The sequence below is a fragment of the Gossypium hirsutum genome, chromosome A01 (assembly GCF_007990345.1).
Source record: "Gossypium hirsutum isolate 1008001.06 chromosome A01, Gossypium_hirsutum_v2.1, whole genome shotgun sequence".
Classification (NCBI taxonomy): domain Eukaryota; kingdom Viridiplantae; phylum Streptophyta; class Magnoliopsida; order Malvales; family Malvaceae; genus Gossypium; species Gossypium hirsutum.
In genome coordinates this window covers 101913904-101934042 of record NC_053424.1, presented here as the reverse complement: position 1 = coordinate 101934042, position 20139 = coordinate 101913904, and the positions used below count along the sequence as shown (strand labels likewise).

General features: G+C 34.8%; 1 non-coding gene across 1 annotated transcript; it reads left to right on the top strand.

Moving 5' to 3' along the window:
• Window positions 1–12008: 12008 nt before the first annotated feature.
• On the top strand, window positions 12009–12117 carry LOC121207966 (small nucleolar RNA R71). The gene has a single exon (XR_005903036.1). It is a non-coding gene; the product is annotated as a small nucleolar RNA R71 (small nucleolar RNA).
• The last annotated feature ends 8022 nt before the right edge of the window (window positions 12118–20139 follow it).

Here is a 20139-nt window from a genome sequence, read left to right as displayed (position 1 = left end):
TGTGAGCTTGATTTGCACTAAATCATAAGGTAGTTATGTGATGCATACGAGAGCAATCTATGAGACTATTCCTATGATTATGTGACATCGGATCAGTGTGAGAGGTGATGTGAAATCATACGATATATCTATGTCACATGAGCTCACTTTTATGTGAAAGTTTATCTGCTTATTGTATATGATGAGATGTGCATATTCGGTAAAGGGATGGTATGCCCGAAGGAAGAGTGAAATAAAAATACGAACAACTATGTTATAATTTGATTGTTATCTGTTGACACTGCTTAAAACTTACTAAGCATTGTAATGCTTACTCCGTTTACTCTGTTTCCTCTGCTTTATAGATCTCATTGCGAAGCTACAGGCTCGGGGATCGTCAGCAACTAGTCACACTATCACTATCCACTGTTTGGTACTGCTACGTTTCGGATTGTCTTATGGCATGTATAAAATAGACTAGTGGCGGAAGAATATTTTGGTTAATGTATATAGCCATGCGAAAATGGCTTATATATATTTGAGCATCATGTTATAATCATTTGGTATGGAATGGTTAATCACTATCATAATTTGTGCTATTTATGCTAAAAGAGCTAGTTGAATCATGGAAACTATGAAATAGGTAAAGTCTACCTTAAAGGCAGATGCTGGCAGCAGCAGTGATGTAGATTTGGAAAATCACTAAAAATAGTAGGATTTGAATTAAATAATGAATAAATTATGTAAACGAACCTTGATGAATCTATTTTCATAGGAAGGTAACGAAACTATCATATGGACAGTATGTTAAGAGATATTCAGGTTCTCGTGAGACAGGGCCAGAACAGTTTCTGGATTCCCTGTTCCGACTTTGGAAATTCATTATAAATTACCCAGAGATAATTAGGAGTCATTCCATATATTTATAGATTCCTCTCTGAGTCTAGTTTCTATAGAAACAAACGGCATTAGTATTGAAGCTCTGTGCAGGGAGATATCCAAGTCGTAATGCACAAAGGTCAGTGTAGTCGATCCCTGTAACATGGGAGACTTTGACTAATAAACTGTACTAATTGGCCCAACCAAAAATTCTATAAAAAAATATGTAGATGGGCATATGAGTCTAGTTTCAGGGAAAATTTACGGAACTGGATTTCAAGTTTTAGAACTCAAGATATAATTTTTTAAGCAACTAGTACGCAGACTGGCAGCTTGTCTGGGAAATTTTTTTTTAAGTGGTTTGAAGTCTGTTAACACCTCGTGTTCGACTCCGGCGACGGCCTCGGGTTCGGGGTGTTACACTGAATATGAACGAGAATTTGTGAGATTGAGCAAGTATGCTCGGGAATGTGTATCCAATGAAGCAATAATGTGTAAAAGGTTCGAGGATGGACTAAATGAAGATATTCGTTTACTAGTCAGGATTTTGGAGATTAAAGAAATGGTGGTGCTCGTTGAGCGAGCTTGTAAGGCTAAAGAATTAATTAAAGAGAAAAGAAAAGCTGATTTTCAAGTGAGAGATGCTAGAAAGAGATCTTCGAGTAAATCATTTCAGTCTGGATCAAAGGAATTCCGAGATGATCAGAACCGTTCAAATACTAATGTGGGACATTCGAGCCGAGATCGAGCTAGATCGTATTCGAACACCAGAGCCCCTGTTACTTCTGTTGCAAGTGTTGGAAATGTCCGATCTGAGAGACCTGAATGTAAACATTGTGGTAAAAGACATCCAGGAAGTTGTAGATTGAATGACCGAGCCTGTTTCCGATGCGGATCTCTGGATCATTTTGTAAGAGATTGTTCTAAACCTGTTGAGTAAGAGAATGTACAGAATCCGAGATCGAGTAATACCTCAGCTAGAGGTAGACCTTCCAGAAATTCAAGAAATGCAAGTGGTGGTCAAAGAGCTACTGGAGATACTTCTATTAGATCTGAGGTTAGAGCACCTGTCAGAGCCTATGCTATCCGAGCTTGTGAGGAAGCTTCATCACCAGACGTGATTACTGGTACTTTTACTCTTTATGATACTTCTGTGATTGCATTGATAAACCCTAGATCAACACATTCTTATATCTGTATGAATTTAGTGCACAGTAAGACTTTGCCTATAGAGTCTACTGAATTTGTAGTTAAAGTATCTAACCCTTTAGGCAAAAGTGTTTAAGTTGATAAGGTCTGCAAGAATTTCCCGTTATTGATTCGAGATATCTGTTTTCCTGCTGATCTGATGCTATTTCCTTTCAACGAATTTGATATAATTCTGGGAATGGACTGGTTAATTTCGCACGATGCTATTGTGAACTAGAAAAGAAAAGTCATTGACTTAAGATGTAAGAATGATGAGATAATTCGAATTGAGTCTAGTGATCTGAATGGGCTATCAGTTGTGATATCAATAATGAAAGCACGGAACTATGTAAAGAAAGGTTGTGAAGCCTACTTAGCTTATGTGTTAGACTCGAAAGTGGATGATAAGAAAATTGAATCAGTGCCTGTTGTCTGTAAATTTTCTGATGTGTTTCCTGAAGAACTACTTGGTTTGCCTCCGATTCGAGAAGTTGAGTTTGGTATTGAATTGGTACTTGGTACTACTCCGATATCGATAGCTCCATACAGAATGGCTCCGACTGAACTAAAAGAATTGAAATCTTAGTTCCAAGAATTGACCGATAGGGGATTTGCTAGACCGAGTTTTTCACCTTGGGGTGCTCTTGTTCTGTTTGTGAAAAAGAAAGATGGCACTATGAGAATGTGTATTGATTACCGTCAACTTAATAAAGTAACTGTAAAGAACAAATACCCTCTGCCTAGGATCGACGACTTATTCGATCAGTTGAAAGGTGCTACTGTGTTTTCGAAGATAGATCTCAGATCGGGTTACTATCAATTGCGAGTAAAGGACTCTGATATTCCGAAAACTGCTTTTAGAACAAGGTACGGGCATTATGAATTTTTAGTTATGCCTTTTGGAATAACGAATGCACCTGCCATCTTTATGGATTTGATGAATAGAATTTTCAGATCGTATTTAGATCAATTTGTTGTTGTATTTATTGATGACATATTGATTTATTCACGTAATGAATCTGAACACGCCGAGCATTTGAGAATAGTGCTATAGACACTGCGAGATAAATAGTTGTATACGAAGTTCAATAAATGTGAATTTTGGTTGCGAGAAGTTGGTTTTCTGGGCCATATTGTATCAGCCTCTGGTATCTGAGTTAATCGGAGTAAAATTTCAGCTATTATGGAATGGAAACCTCCAAGAAATGTATCTGAAGTCCGTAGTTTTTGGGACTTGTTGGTTATTATAGAAGATTTGTAAAAGGTTTTTTGAGGATTGCGACTCCATTGATGAAGTTGCTACAGAAAGATGTGAAGTTTGAGTGGTCTAAAAAGTGTCAGAACAGCTTTGATCAGTTGAAAGCTTTGTTGACTAAAGCTCCAGTATTAGTACAACCTGAATCGGGTAAAGAATTTGTAATTTACAGCGATGCTTCGTTGATTGGTCTAGGATGTGTGCTAATGAAAGAAGGTAAAGTCATTGCTTATGCTTCGAGACAGTTGAAGCCACATGAAAAAAACTATCCGATACACGATCTTGAGTTGGCAGCTATTGTGTTTGCCTTGAAAATCTGGCGTCACTATATGTTCAGTGAGAAACGCCACATGTTTTCTGATCATAAAAGTCTGAAGTATTTGATGACGTAAAAAGATTTGAATATGCGACAGAGAAGATGGTTAGAATTGTTAAAAGACTATGAGCTAGTTACTGATTTTCATCAGGGAAAAGCAAATGTTGTTGCTGATGCGTTAAGTCAAAAATCGTTGTTTGCGTTGCGTATAATGAACGCTCATTTGAATCTGTCTGATGATGGTTTAGTCTTGGTAGAACTAAAAGCAAAACCCTTGTTTATACAGCAAATCTGCAAGGCTCAGAAATCTGACAATGAATTGATAGTTAAACAAACTCTGTGTGATTCTGAATTCCGGGTTGATGTAAATGATTGTTTGAGATTCAGAGATAGACTTTGTATTCTGAGAAATCCAGAGTTAATTCAGTTGATTTTGAGTGAGGCTCATAGTAGTAGATTCTCTATACATTCGGAGAGTACGAAAATGTATAACGATTTGAAGCAATTATACTGGTGGCCAGGAATGAAAAGAGATATTTCTGATTTTGTTTCTAAATGTTTGATTTGTCAACCAGTTAAAGCTGAACATTAGGTGCCATCAGGTCTGTTGCAACCGATTATGATTCCAGAATGGAAATGGGATCAAGTGACTATGGATTTTGTTTCGGGTTTGCCTTTGTCTCCGAAAAAGAAAGATTCGATCTGGGTTGTAGTTGACAGATTAACGAATTCAGCTGAGCTTTATATTTCTAATATTGTGAGACTACATGGTGTACCATTCTCGATTGTGTCAGATAGGGATCCGAGATTTACATCGCGATTCTAGAAGAAATTGCAAGATGCTCTAGGTACTAAATTGCATTTCAGCACTGCTTTTCATCTACAAACAGATGGTCAATCTGAGTGGATTATTCAGATACTCGAGGATATGTTGAGATGTTGCATTCTTGAGTTTGAAGGTACGTGGGAACAATATCTACCTTTGATTGAATTTGCTTATAATAATAGTTTTCAATCGAGCATTAAAATGGCACCGTATGAAGCCTTATATGGTAGAAAATGTAGAACTCCATTACACTGGTCTGAGCTCAGTGAGAATAAGATTTACGGTGTTGATCTGATAAAAGAAACAGAATGAAAAGTGAAAATAATCCGAGATAGTCTGAAAGCTGCCTCTGATCATCAGAAATCTTATGCGGATTTAAAACGGAAGGATATCAAATATGAGATCACTGATAAAGTGTTTCTAAAAGTATCTCCGTGGAAGAAACTGTTCCGATTTGGTAAAAAGGGCAAGCTGAGTCCGAGATTCATCGGACCGTATGAAATCATTGAGCGAGTTAGACCAGTTGCTTATAGATTGAAGCTACCATCTGAGTTAGAAAAGATTCATAATGTATTTCACGAATCGATGCTTCGACGATACAGATCTGATCCTTCGCATGTAATTTCTCCGTTTGATATTGAAATCCATTCTGATATGACTTATGAAGAAAAGCCGATTTGAATTCTGACTTGTGAGATTAAAGAATTGCGTAATAAGATAATTTCGTTAGTCAAAGTACTGTGGCATAGACATGGAGTAGAAAAGGCTACATGGGAGCCTGAAGATGCAATGAAACAGAAATATCCGAATCTGTCTAACGGTAAGATTTTCGGGGACGAAAATCCCTAAGGGGGGAGAATTGTAACAGTCCAGTTTTGACCCTAGTCGGAATAGTGGTTTCGGGGCCACAAATCTGAGTTGAAAAATATTTTAATATTACTTTCTGTGTCTGGGATATGTGAATTTATATCTGTGAAAACTTCTGTGATTTAAATTATCTGTTTTTGTGTTTAATTACGAAGGACTTAATCGCGTAAAATGAAAAAGTTGCATGCTAATTGTTAAAGTGCTTATTTGACTTGCTTTATAAATGAGAGGTACTTATGATGCAATTGGACCATTGTATTAATGCATGGACAATTATGAACATTAGTTGGTATAAATTCAATGATATATGTTATGGGCAAAATGGTAAAAGATGGATATAATGTTTATTATAATAAAACAAAGCATGCAAATAGCTATTTTCACTTTGTTCTTGCCGAAATTCAAAGAGAAAGAAAAGAAATATAAGCATTTAGGGTTTGGCTAGATTAAAGCTCAATTAAGGTATGTGTTTTCATCCATTTTTGATAATTTCTACGTTTCTGTGATCGTTGCTTCTTGTTCTTCAAAGCCCATGTCTGAATTTCTATTTCTGTTAAAGATTTCATTAAATGCCATTATTGATATCATGAGCTTTGTGATGTTCTTGGATGAATTATGAAAGTTTGGTAGATGATTTATAAGTTTTGTCTTTAAATTTTTTTATGAAATTGAGCTATTTGGGTTAAATTTTGAAAATGAGGTTTTGAAGGACTAAATTGTGAATTAAACACGTTGTATGAGCTTATATAGAAGCCATGAAAATTCGGCTAGCCCTTGTTGCAAAGAAATTTTGCATATTGATGATTTTGTGAAAAAATGGACTAAATTGTCAAAGTGTGAAAATGTAAGGGTTAAGGTGAAAAGTGCCCAAAATATGTGTATATGAATGATTGAATGGTTGAATTTGTATTGTGTTAGATCAAGAACAAAGAAAATCGGAATTAGATCGGGGGAAGTTCAGAATAGTTGAATAGTCGACTCGTTTTATCCAAAATCCGTTTGAGGTAAGTCAAATTACAATTACATGTTAATTTGAATAAATTCTGTATATATATATATAAATTCTAATCTGTATTGGACAGCCTTGAGAGCTTGCTGAATAGAATTTGATTAAACTCTGATAATATACTAGTATTTGCAAAATTCTATATGCCTTTAAAGAATGTTGGTATTGAACTGAATTATCGTGTAAGACTATGTCTGGGACACAGGCATCAATTTGAGAATTACGTGTAAGACTATGTCCGGGACATCGACATCATATTTGATTTCGTATAAGACCCTGTCTGGGACAAAGGCATCGATACTGAATTACATGTAAGACCACGTCTGGGACATCAGCATTGTACCTGTCTGTGAATGTCTACTCTGTTTCTGGATTGTTCGATGTTAAAGTTTGAGATATGGAATGTATAATCTAATCAGGTATGTATGTATCGTATTAAATCTTTGAATATGAAAGACTTTGTTCGGTGATACAATGAATGAGATGTATGTACAAAATCATGAATTACTCTGTGAAATAACTCTGAAATCTTACAATTAACTTTTACTTGTATGTTTTAAATAGATGGACTAGTTGTATTGACTTACTAAGCTCTTTGTAGCTTACTCTAGGTGATTTCTATCTGTTTTATAGTTATCATAGCTACTGAAGGCTCGGGGATAGTCGAGGATTGTCATCACACCGTCAAACTCTTTTTGGTACTTTTGAAATGTACATATTTATAAGTATGGCATGTATAGGCTAGAATGTCTAAGTTTGTAAGCTTGATATGTATATGAGTTATGCCATATAAATTGGCTAGCAAATGATAAGTTTGAGTATAGTTTGATGTATGTTTTCAAATGTGCTATATTCTAATGTGTTTTGGTCATCTTCAAGTATGGAATTGGTTGGAAATGTTGGTATGAATGTTGCAAATTAATGCTAGTAGAATTGGAACCATAAGGGGTGGCAAACTGGTTTAAACAAAGCCTACATTGTGCCACACGGTCAGGGAACACGGGAGTGTCTTGTGGCCGTGTGAAAAAGTCAGTAGCTAGCTAAATTTTACATGGTCATGGCACATGGCGGTGCCTATCGGTCGTGTTAAAAAGTCAATATAGGACCTATTTTTGACACGGTTAGACCACATGTGCATGTCTTTTGCCCGTGCGAGTCACACAGCCTAGTCACACGGGCGTGTGACTTTGTCGGTTTTGAAAAGTTTGTTCAAGCTCTGAAAATTCTAAATGGGTTCGGTTTAGTTCTGATCCCTCCTGAATGTATGTTGTTGGTCTCGTAGACCATTTTATTGGATGAATTGTTGGTGAATGCATATGTATTAATGTTATATGACATATATGTGATTCAGTATTGTTCTGGTATGCTCTGTCTGTCTAGTAATGCCCCTTATCTATTCCGGCAACGGTTACGGGATAAGGGTGTTACAGGTGTCTTGTACGCTGTTCTGTAAGTCCATAAAGCATCATCCAATCTTTTGGACCAATCTCGTTGGTTTGGGCAAACTACCTTCTCAAGTATGCCTTTGATCTCTTTGTTCGCCAGTTCAGCTTGCCCATTCGTCTGCGAATGGTAAGTTGTAGCTACCTTATGTTTCACTCCATGTTTATCTAATAACCATTTCAACCACTTGTTCACAAAATGGGACCCTTCATCGTTGATAATAGCTCTTGGGGTTCCAAACCTTGTGAACACGTGTTTCTGCAAAAACTTAATTACAACCTTTGCATCATTTATCGGATAAGCTTCAGCCTCGACCCACTTAAACACATAGTCTACTACTACTAATATGTACTTGTGACCAAAAGACGGCGGAAAAGGAACAAGAAAATCAATGCCCCATACATTAAACAATTCTACCTCAATGATATTTGTTCAAGGCATCTCATTTTTGTTGGTGACATTTCCAACCCTTTGACATCGATCACAACTCTTTACGTAAGCATATGCGTCCTTGAATAGTGTTGGCCAAAAGAATCCGGCTTGCAATACTTTGGCCGCAGTATGTGTACCTTTGAAGTGTCCCCCACTTCGAACTGAGTGAAAATGGTATAGAATATTTTGTATTTCATTTTCTGCCACACATCTCCTGATCGTTTGATCTACGCACTTTTTAAACAAATATGGTTCTTCCCAGAAATAGTACTTCACATCGTGAAGAAACTTTTTCCTTTGATGATATGTTTTATCAATCGGCATCAAACCACAAGCTAAATAGTTAGCAATAACAGCAAACCAAGTGGTATTATGGACTTGATTTACCTTTAGTATGTGTTCATCCGAAAACGTCTCTCGAATTGGTATAAGAGGAGAGTTCCTTTCTTGCGACTCCAATCTGGACAAGTGATTTGCTACTTGGTTTTCCACTCCCTTTCGACCTTGAATTTCTAGATCGAACTCTTGAAGTAGAAGTACTCGTCGAATCAACCTCGGCTTAGCATCTTTCTTAGAAAGTAAATACTTAATTGCCCAGTGGTCCGTATAAACAGTCACCGTGGTACCTACAAGATAAGATCAAAACTTGTCAAAAACAAACACAATAGCAAGTAACTCTTTCTCTGTTACCGTATAATTCAGTTGAGCTCCGTCAGAGTTCAACTTGCGTAGTAGATGGGATGAAAAACTTTGTTCCTTCGCTGGCCCATGACAGCTCCTATCACGAAGACACTTGCGTCACACATCAATTCGAATGGAAAATCCCAGTCTGGTGTGACTATTATGGGTGCCAAAACTAGTCAAATCTTCAAATATTTAAAACTTCTTAAGAATCCTTCATCAAATTTGAATGCCGTGTCCTTCTCCAATAATTTGCATAAGGGTTTAGCTATTTTGCAGAAGTCCTTGATGAATCCTCGATAGAAACTGGTGTGGCCCAAAAAGCTCCTAACACTCTTTATAGATGTTGGAGGTGGGAGTTTCTCAATAACATATATCTTTACTTTATCAACCTTGAACCCATGTCTTGTTATCCGATGCCCTAGAACAATACCTTCTCGTACCATGAAATGGCACTTTTCCCAGTTGAGTAATAGTTTAGTTTCTTCGTATCATCTTAGTACCTTTGTTAGATTGGCTAAGCAATCATCATAAGTATCTTCAAATACTAAAAAATCATCCATAAAAACTTCAAATACTTCTCAACCATGTCAGTAAAAATAGACATCATACATCTTTGAAATGTAGCGGGTGTATTACAGAAACCAAATGGCATGCGTCTAAATGTGAATGCACCGTACGGACAGGTGAATGTTGACTTGTGCTGATCTTCCGATGCTACTGTAATCTGATTATACCCTGAGTATCCATCGAGAAAACAGTAATAGTCTCACCCTGCAAGTCTATCCAAGATCTGGTCCAAGAACGGTAAAAGAAAGTGATCTTTCCTAGTCACCTTGTTCAACTTCCAGTAATCGATGCAAATTTTCCATCCCATAACCGTTTTGGTTGGTATCAACTTGTTATTCTCATTTTCAATAACCGTGATACCTCATTTCTTTGGCACACACTAGACCGGACTTACCCATGAACTATTTGAGATGGGGTAAATTATACCCGCATCTAACCACTTGATGATTTCTTTCTTTATTACGTCCTTCATGATGGGGTTCAGTCTTCATTGTCCATCAATTGTCCCTTTTTCGCCATCTTCAAGAATAATCTTGTGCATGCATATAGATGGACTAATTTCACGAATATCAACTATGGTCCATCCAATAGCCTTCTTGCATTGTTTCAACACTAGGATGAGTTTCTCTTCTTGTTGACAAGTTAATTCTGCTGAAACAATCACCGACAAAGTACAAGTGTTACCTAAATAAACATTTTTTAAATGTGAAGGTAGTACCTTGAGTTATAATTTAGGTGGCTCCTCAATTGACGCTTTTGGTTGGGTATAATCCCTATTCTCTAATTCCAAAGATTCAAAATGGGGTTGCGGATTAAATTCCTTTTGATTAGCTTCTAACAACGCTAAGTATTCATCCTCTTCTTCATCATTTGGAGGATCTAATGTCAAAATTTGTTCCAATGGGTCCTCAACATAGTTAAGCTCCTTCTCTACTATTAAATCCTCTAAATCGGACACTGCAAAACAATCATCAATTGTGTCAGGAAATCGCATGGACTTTAAAACGTTAAATGTTACCTGATCATCCTGAACATGCATAGTAAGCTCGCCCTTCTGCACATCGATAAGAGTCCTTCCGGTTGCTAAGAATGGTCTTCTTAAGTTAATTGGCACTTCTTTGTCTGCTTCTAAGTCTAGGATAATAAAATCAGCAGGGAAGATAAATTTATCTACACGTACCAATACATCCTCGATTTTTCCTTCTAGATATGCTAAAGATCGATCTGCTAATTGAAGTGTAACCTAGTTGGTCTAACTTCACCTATCCCCAATGTTGCAAGGTATGGTAAAACATCCAGGATCCTTCAACTTTGGGGGTAATTTGTCTTGAAGATATGCACTGCTTTCCTTTGGTAGAGCTACTGTCTCAAATTCTCCAAGTCTTCATTTTTTTGATAGGATATCCTTCATGAATTTGACATAGTTTCGTATCTACTCAAGTGCTTCAACCAACAGGATGTTGATATGAAGTTACTTAAGTAAGTCTAGGAACTTCTTCAATTGAATCTCCTGCTTCTGCTTTTGAAGTCTTTTAGGGTAAGCTGGTGGTGGTTTCTTTACTGGAACTGATTGATTCATCTTTTGTGCCAATTCTGCATCTAATGGGTTTGTTAGTTGATCAGAATTTGCTGGTTCTGAAATTACCTTGTCGGGTTTTGTAGATTCTGGTTCTTGTGAAACTGGAATTTCAACACTCGGTTGAACTTCCTCTGAATCTTGAGCGTCAGCTTGCTCCTTTTCAGCTTCGACGGTGTTGGGCTCTACTGTCTTTCCACTCCTCAATGTCAACACTTTGCAATGCTTCTTTTTCAGATTCCTTGGATTCTTCGTATCACTAGGTAAAGCACCTGGTGGTCGGTTCTTGAGTTCAGTTGCAAGCTGGCCCATTTGGTTTTCCAGTTTTTTAATGTAGCTGCTTGGCTCTGGATTAAGGAATCATTCTTGGCCATGTATGCGTTCAATAGATTTTCTAAGATATTGGATGGGTCGGCTTGGGTTGGTTTCTGAAGTTTTTGCGGAAAACTAGGTGGCTGGGTTGGTCTAGGTTGGACGTAAGTGTTACTGGTTCCAGCCCCTTGGTTACTCCAGGAAAAATTGGGGTGGTTTCGCCACGATGGTTATAGAAATTGGATTGCAGTCCTTGCCTTCCTCGATTTTGGTTCTGGTTACTTATGTAGTACATAGATTCTGGGTTTGATGGACATTCTTCAAACAAATGTCTTTCCCCACAATAGACACAGGCTATATTTTCAAATTGATTTGGTGGTTGTGCTACAAAACTATTAGACCCATTAGTAGTAAGATTTTTTTAACATTGAGGATATTGAGAACACCTGAGATGCGAGTGAAATGAGAGCATCTACTTCATGTATTCTAGCAACTCGTCTTCCTAACACTGCTTGATTGGTTAGCCATTGGTAATTGTTGCTGGCAATCCTCTCAATGATTTCATAAGCTTCATTATAAGACTTAGAAAGGAGAGCACTGTTAGCAGAAGTGTCCACTACCATCCTTGTGTAAGCATTGAGACTATTATAAAATGCCTCAAGTTGGATGCAATATGGGATTCCATGATGAGGGCACTTTCGTAATAACTCTTTGTATCTTTCCCATGCCTCATACAAGGACTCATAATCTATTTGTTGGAAAGCAGTGATCTCTCGTTCCTCAACTTAGCATTCTTGCTAGGCGGGAAATACTTCATAAGGAATCTTTCTGTTAACTCTTGCCATGTGGAAATTGAGTTTAGTGGCAATGAGTTCAACCAGGCTCGAGCTCTATCCCTCAGCGAATACGGGAACAACTTCAATCGTAATGCATCTCCAGGTACTCCGGCTAACTTGAAAGAATCGCTCACCTCCATAAATAGTCTTAAGTGTAGGTGAGGATCTTCGGTAGGCATTCCACTGAATTGGCCCACTGTCTGAAGCATCTGAAACATGACTAGCTTCAGCTTGAACTGTTGTGCCTTAATTTCGGGTCTCCTAATACCCGGATTAAGATCATTAAATACTGGCACAGCATACTGTCGTAAAGCTCCATCCCTATCATCGGCAATAAGGATAGGATTTTGAGCAGGGTTTGCTCCATTTCCTTGGATTGGATTTTCAAAGTTCATCTCTCCGATCCTCCTCTGATTTGCTTGTCTTCTTCGCTGTTCGAAAGTTCTTTCTATCTCAAGGTCTACAAGGAGTAGGTCAATAATTCGGTCAATACTCATAAACACCTGAAATAATAACAGAAAAATTAATTAAGTTAAAAATTAAACAGAAAAATAAACCAAAATGAAAAAATAACAAATTCACAAATAATGACTTTTTAAAACAGTAACAAATTCAAAAATAATGACTTTTTAAAACAGTCCCCGGTAACGGCGCCAAAAACTTGGAACGATAAAAATGTGCAATTGACACAATCGCAACAAGTAATAAAGTGACAAGTAAATGTCGAGTTATTGTACCCACAGGGACTGTGAAAAGGATTATTTATGAAAGCAATTTAGAACACTTTGGTGAAGAAAAATATTTTGTTTTAAAAAGGGTGATTAAGAAAAATAAGATTTTAAACTAAGTAACTAAAGAAATAAATCTCAAATGCACAATTTCAAAATATGATTTAATTAAGATGACATAATTGTATTGATTTAATTACATTTCTTTAACTTAGAATTATTAAACTCATGCTTATGTTGTTACGAATAAATTCACGGCAACTCAGTAATTTGCTAACTTATGAACATATTCACCTACACAAATCCATTCATCTCTTAACATATCCCTCTGTTAATTCAAACGATTAAACAGATTTTAATAGGCAAACATGTTATGGCACATACATACTCATTAAATTGAACTAATCTCTTGCATATCCCTATGTCAATTCAAATGGTTAATAAAATCTAAAGAACATATAAAAGACTATGTGAGGTAACAAGGTATTCTTACCTTGAAACAGTTTAATCATAATAATCTTGCAAGTTATGCAAGGCAAGTGTATCGCCAGATACATTGCTAATTTAACCTTTAGTTACCTTAGAAGAATAAGTATGCACTGATTAAGTATTGTGTCCATTAATTACAATTTCAATCCATTTAAATAATTAATTCATTAGCTACCTCACAATTGTAATGCAAGAATAACTTAGGCATGATTTTACTTAATCAAGTATTTTACCGAGGCCTATAACAGCATAAACACAATTTTAATAAATTAAGCAGATGAAATGCAATCAAACCAACACGAATTAAATTCAAGCTAAACTGATTAAATTAACCATTCTAACAACATAAATATTCATAGATATGTTCATCATAACAACAACAAAAATTGAAGAGATAGGGAACAAGAATCAAATCCGGTGTTTTTCCGTGGCTTGACTAGGTTTCTCAGTCTTCATTCTTTGTTGTCCTCACCGATCAAGGCCGATATGAACACTTAAATGTTGCTCCAAAATGGCTGAAGAATAACCATTTCCCAAGGGGAGAAATCGGCACAAGAGTAAGGGACTTGAAATGCAAAAATGAGAAGAGAAAGTGAGAGAGGAGAGAAGAGATGTGAATGAATTGAGGGGTGTTGAATGATCAGCCAAGGGGCGTTTTTATAGCTGAATATGGCTACTAAAATTAGCTAAAAATAGATAGCAGCCAAAGAGCCATACCTTGGCCGGTCACACATGTGGCAAGGTTGATGGTTTCAACCTTGCTAAATTTGGCTTAGGGCAAATCTACAAAGCCACCAATTGTGGAGGGGTTTTAATGCAACTTGAACAAGTCTTCAAGGGCCTCTTTGTAACACCCCCTACCCGTATCCATTGCCGGAATAGGTACGAGGCATTACCGGAGTTTACTGAATATTTTCAGATAATTCTGAGTCATTTATTATTCATATTTTGAAAATAATCATAACGTCTCTCTATTGGGCCCTCAAAGCCCCAAACATACATTAAAAACCAACCAGAATTAAATTGGGATCATAAAAAAAAATTTTGCAAAATCTTAAATTTTATTTTCATCTAGGTACTTACCATTTCAATACTTCTTATAATTAAACATGTTACCATTCAATCAATAGCTTGACACTTGTCTAAGCGTCAAACAACATTATTGTTAGTATACTTGCATATATTTCATATAAATTCAACATTTATATACTTATTTTCTCGACATGTTACACTTGAGTTTAATAATTGTCTTTACTTACATAATTTCCTTGTATTAACATATCAAAGATAATCATATATGTACATGTCATGAAACATATCATTCTCTTATCGTTTCTTCATAAGTATATATCAATCATTTCATTATATCAATATTTCATGCACCATCATTTCCATATATTTTATGTATATTTATTCCGGTAAAGTTTATATCAAACTTAACATAAATTATATTCCATGTACCTATTCTTATTTTGTTTATCTATCTTCATAATTATTTCATACAACTATTTTGTACATATATTTCCATATGACCAGTTCTTGTAAACATTTCACACAACTATTTCATATAACCATTCGTCATCTGATACATATTACCTGAATATCAATTGTTCAATAGATGTCATCGCGTCTCCCATCCACGGTCTTATTTATCTTTGACATGATGTCATAGTGTCTTTCAACTATGGTCTTACTCATTTTCTGTCATGTTGCCATGGTATCTTTCAACCATGGTCTTATTCATTTCCCGTCACGTTGCCATGGTATCTTTCAACCATGGTCTTATTCATTTCATATCAGTGGTCTTAGACATTTCATATCAGGTTGCCATGGTATCTTTCAACCATGGTCTTACACATTTCATATCAGAGAGCACACTCCCGCGAACCTCATCCTTACAGTGGGATTACCAATCCAAGCTAAATCCCCTGTAATATAAACTCATAGAGTATTGTCGGGATTACCAGTCCAAGCTAAATCCCCTGCAACGACAATTACTCTAATGAGCTTGGATCTGAATTACCAGTCCAGGCTAAATTCAGACCCTAATTTGGATTACCCGTCCTAGCTAAATCCATTTACACGTATTCTTCGGGAGGGCTATATCAGGATAGGATCACCCGTCCGGACTAGATCCTTTTTACCGTCAATTCTTTTTCAGAGATCCATCGAAATTTCCTTTTATTCAACCGGGATTTCTTCCCCTTTTTATCAAATATATCAATGTTCCATCAATTTTCATACAATGAACATTCAAATTATTTTCACATCAATAACATACATTTCAAGCATTTAAGAATATAATTCAAGTTACACGAACTTACCTCATTGCTTGTTTGTGTTTATAATTTCATTAATCCAATATCTTTTCTTTTCTACGATCTAGTCTCATATTTGAGTCGTCTGGATCTTTATAAATAAATTTGATCATCATTTTCATTCATTTCATATTCTAATGCATTTAATTAATGCTCTAGACAAAATTACCATTTTGCCCCTAAACTTTTAATTAATGACGATTTCATCCTTAGGGTCAGGGAAAATAAAATTCTTGCAATTTAATCCTTATTTCTAGCTATTATTCTCATATGTATTGATAACAGTTCATGAATTCTATAAAATATCAGAATTTTCCATAATTTCAACACTTTTCAATTTAATCCCTAAAACATGTTTTCCCCCGATCTTGAACTAAATTAATAATTTCATTAAATTTTGTAATTTAAATAATAAAATAATCCATTTCATGCAATTTGGTCATTTCTGACTTTTTTACAAAATTACCCATAAAGTTTTACTTTTATTCAATTTAGTCCCTGAGCCTAAAATATAAAAATTAGCCATACTAGATGAATATTCATACATATTTTTCCTCCTCCTCCTCTCCATTCCACATCCTTAATGTAGATAACACACTTGTAAGTAACATTATCCATAATTTTTATTATTTACTTTTATGAATATTCAAGCTATCTATCTGCGTCATAGTCACTAAATTATTTATATCTGGAGCTATAGAACTCCAAATTAAGATCTGATAATTTTCCATAAAACTAGACTCATATATATTCTTACCATAAAATTTTAAGAATTTTTAGTTTAGCCAATAAGTACAGTTTATTCTTTAAAGTTACCCCTATTCTGCTGTCTAACAGTTCTAGCCCTTCTTCACTAAAAATTAATTATCTCCTCGTACAGAATTCTAATGATGTTCCTGTTTGTTTTTATTGAAAATAGACTCATTCAGAATTCTAAAAATATAAATTTAAGTCCATAATTATTTCTATCCAATTTTTTATGATTTTATAAAGTCATAACAGGGGAACCCGAAATCATTCTGACCTTGTCTCACAAAATTCATCATATCTCATGATTTACAATTCCATTTCTTACATAATTTCTTCTATAAGAAACTATACTTAATAAGATTTAATTTCATATTTTATTCATTCTATAATTAGATTTATACAATTTTTTATGATTTTTCAAAGTTAGACTACTGCTGCTGTCCAAAACTGTTTTAGTACAAGATATTAATTACCATGTTATAACACCCTTATTTTCTTTTTCTACACCATTTCTCATCACTTTTTCTTATTTTCTCTTCACTAACATATCAAGAACATAGGACCTTATGTAAGAAAACTCCACTAGAACATTATTTCCATGCTTTGTCAATAATAACAAACTTAAAAACATATTGAAATCTTGATATACTTACCTTGTTCTATTGATACTAATCTTTAACTTGATTTTTTCTCTCCTTCAGCTTCTATTTCTTGAATCCAACTTGATATTCTAACTCCCCATGGTCTCCTTAACATTTTTCTCTCTTAGTAGCTATGGAAATTCTTTTGATTTCTAGGTGAAAATGGTGAATTTTTGGTGGAAAGACCAAATTGTAAAGAAAACAAAATTTCTTTCTTTCCTTCTCTTCTAACGTTGGTTGCATGGGAAAGGAAATGTGATGTTAATTCTTCATCTTTCCTTCCTTTTATGCTAAATAAATAATAATATAATAATAATAAACATATCATAAAAATATTAACAAAATAATATTTATCTAATTAATTAATTTAAAATATCATCAACATAATCATTACATTCTAGAATTCTCTCTCTTACTAATTGACCATTTTGCCCTTCATGATCTTTTAGAATTCCATCCTTGAGTCATCACTTAATTTGGTAAAATTATGATTTAGTCCCTCATAATTTTTCACCTATTCAATTTGGTCCTAATTCATCAATTTTTCTTAGTTTCTAAATCATTCCAACCTTAAATTATTTGCACCATTAGTCCTTCAACTTTTTTATATTTACACTTCAACCCCTTAAATTTTGAGTATTTGCTCTTGTGCAACAAGACTTTTCTTATCTTTGCAATTTAGTCCTTTCTTGAATTAATATATCATAATATACTTCCCAATATTGACATAACTCAAAAATTCCCTTTTTGTCACTTTATTTCCTTATTTTACTATATCACGGATAATATTTTACTGTAAAAATTTTTGGGGTGTTACACTCTTTGCAAGCTTAAATAACCAACTAATAAGCTGATTTGGGTCAGCTCTTGGGATGGTTTTGGGCTGTCCATTTCTTGGGCGGTTCGATTCACTTGGTTCGGTTCAACTTGACCACTTTTTCATAATTAATTAATAATAATTTATTAACCCAAATTAAATTGGAAATAAATTAAAATTAATTATATTTTGAATTAATACACATAATTGGACAGTCTTAGGCCGAAAATTAATTCGCCTCGATACTTCAATTTGCTTCTCGGTTTTGTGCTTCTGACAATATCTGCCGAGCCATTTTTCACCCTTTGTATAAATCTGTCGAAAATAACCAAAATTCAACAAAAATAATTATAAAATTAACTAAATTTCAACATCTTCATATTTTAAGTGCATTTTAATTATTTTATAAAAATTAATTATTTTTCGACAAGAATTTAATCGAATTCGCATGAATTTAAGTTAAAAAGGTATGAAAAAGTGTGTAAATTTTTGTGTTTCCGCACCCTCAAAATTAATTCATTACTCGTCCTGAGTAATGCACAAATTTTGAAAAGAATTTCTCGGAAACACCTTTGAAAAATTCCTTCAGAACAACATTTTCCTCAAAATTATGAATTTAATATACTTATGCTCAAAGACAAGAAGTTTGATAGTTATGCTACTTAAGTATTCATATCGTTCAAATAAATCTCAACAACTATTGTGATAGCAAAAACTAGACTAAATGCTTCCTAATAAAGTTTATTATGTCTTCATATGTTGTACGTAGCAATTTCTCTGCACTGATGTAAGTAGCATTGGAACTTTTGAATCAATAGGTCTTTAACAAGGTTGTAACGTGGTTGGGCTTAAGGGTAGGCAAAAGATAGATAAATTTAGGCTTTTAAACCCTAGACTCAGCTTGCATCGAACCTTTGAAATAATTACCTTTAATGCATCAACTTTCTTTGCTTTCACATGCTCTTTTGTACATCTTATTTTCAGAACTCATGCTCTTTTTTTTTCATAATTCGAGCATTTTGCTGAATGTACTACAATTTTAGAGCATTCGATACTTCTTTTCAACTCCTCCAAACTTATTTTTAAAGCATACTTCGAATAGTACTGAGTCTAGTGTTTGGAACAATTTTGAGATAGTTAAGAGAGAAGTGATGGCTAAATTTGCAAGGGTTCAAAAAAAATTGGGCCATATAGTCTCAAGGTTGGGTTTCAAGGGATAAAAATTTCATCATGGTTGGCTTGAAAGGCTCAAACGGTCCAAACAAAAGTTTCCTAAATCATTTTCAATGCTCCATGCTTCTTAGGATTTCGCGTCGAGAAACTACTAAGTCAATTCTAAAGACTTAAACTTTCATGCACGCCTAACTTTCGTAAGGAACTAAAAATTTTATGGTACGATTTGCATGCTTTATTAGAAATACATTCATATCATTATTAAGCTAACATAATAATTTATTGAAATAATATAACTTTATTTATACTGAAATTTATCATACTTAACAAAATTTCAAATTATTGAACAAAATATACCCTAATCATAATTAAAAGAAAAATTTATTATGAGTGGAAATAATTCAAATTCAATTTTTCGGTCCCCTACTTAATATGAACAATATCCTCATTGTGTAAAGTGAATAGATACTATACACCAGGTAGGATTCTAGAAAAGAGGAGGCGAGTCAAATTGACTGCTTAAGCACCAAGCTCTCTTTAGATCCAATCCTAGACATGTATATACCTATTGCCACACTTTATACTTTGCGACTTGTTCAAATTTTATTTATGATTTTCCTCTCTTATTCTGCAAAAATAAAAATTCCTAATTAAACTTAATCCTAAAATGACCTAAGAACAGAAATAAAATAAGGTCAAGATCCCTCCTTTTATTTATTTACAGACCCTTCCGAATTTGACTCATATTTTACTCCATCGTTATTGCCTTTGCATGAATCGCTTCGCTCCTTCTTCGATAATGCACTCCATGGTTCAAATATAAAATCTGGAAATTTAGGCACAAAAACAAATGGGTCATTGTAAATTTTCTTAAGAGCACTTCACATCGAGTCATCCCTTGTTTCTTAGTATCTCCAGTAAGCTTGTTGCTGCCATTGCATATGCTGCATTATGTCCATCAACTTTAACAGCTCATCTTGAAGATCTGGGCTCGACGGTTGAGCTCTGAACATTGAGGTTTCGTCATCAAGTTCAACTTCTGGTTCCAGTGGTTCCA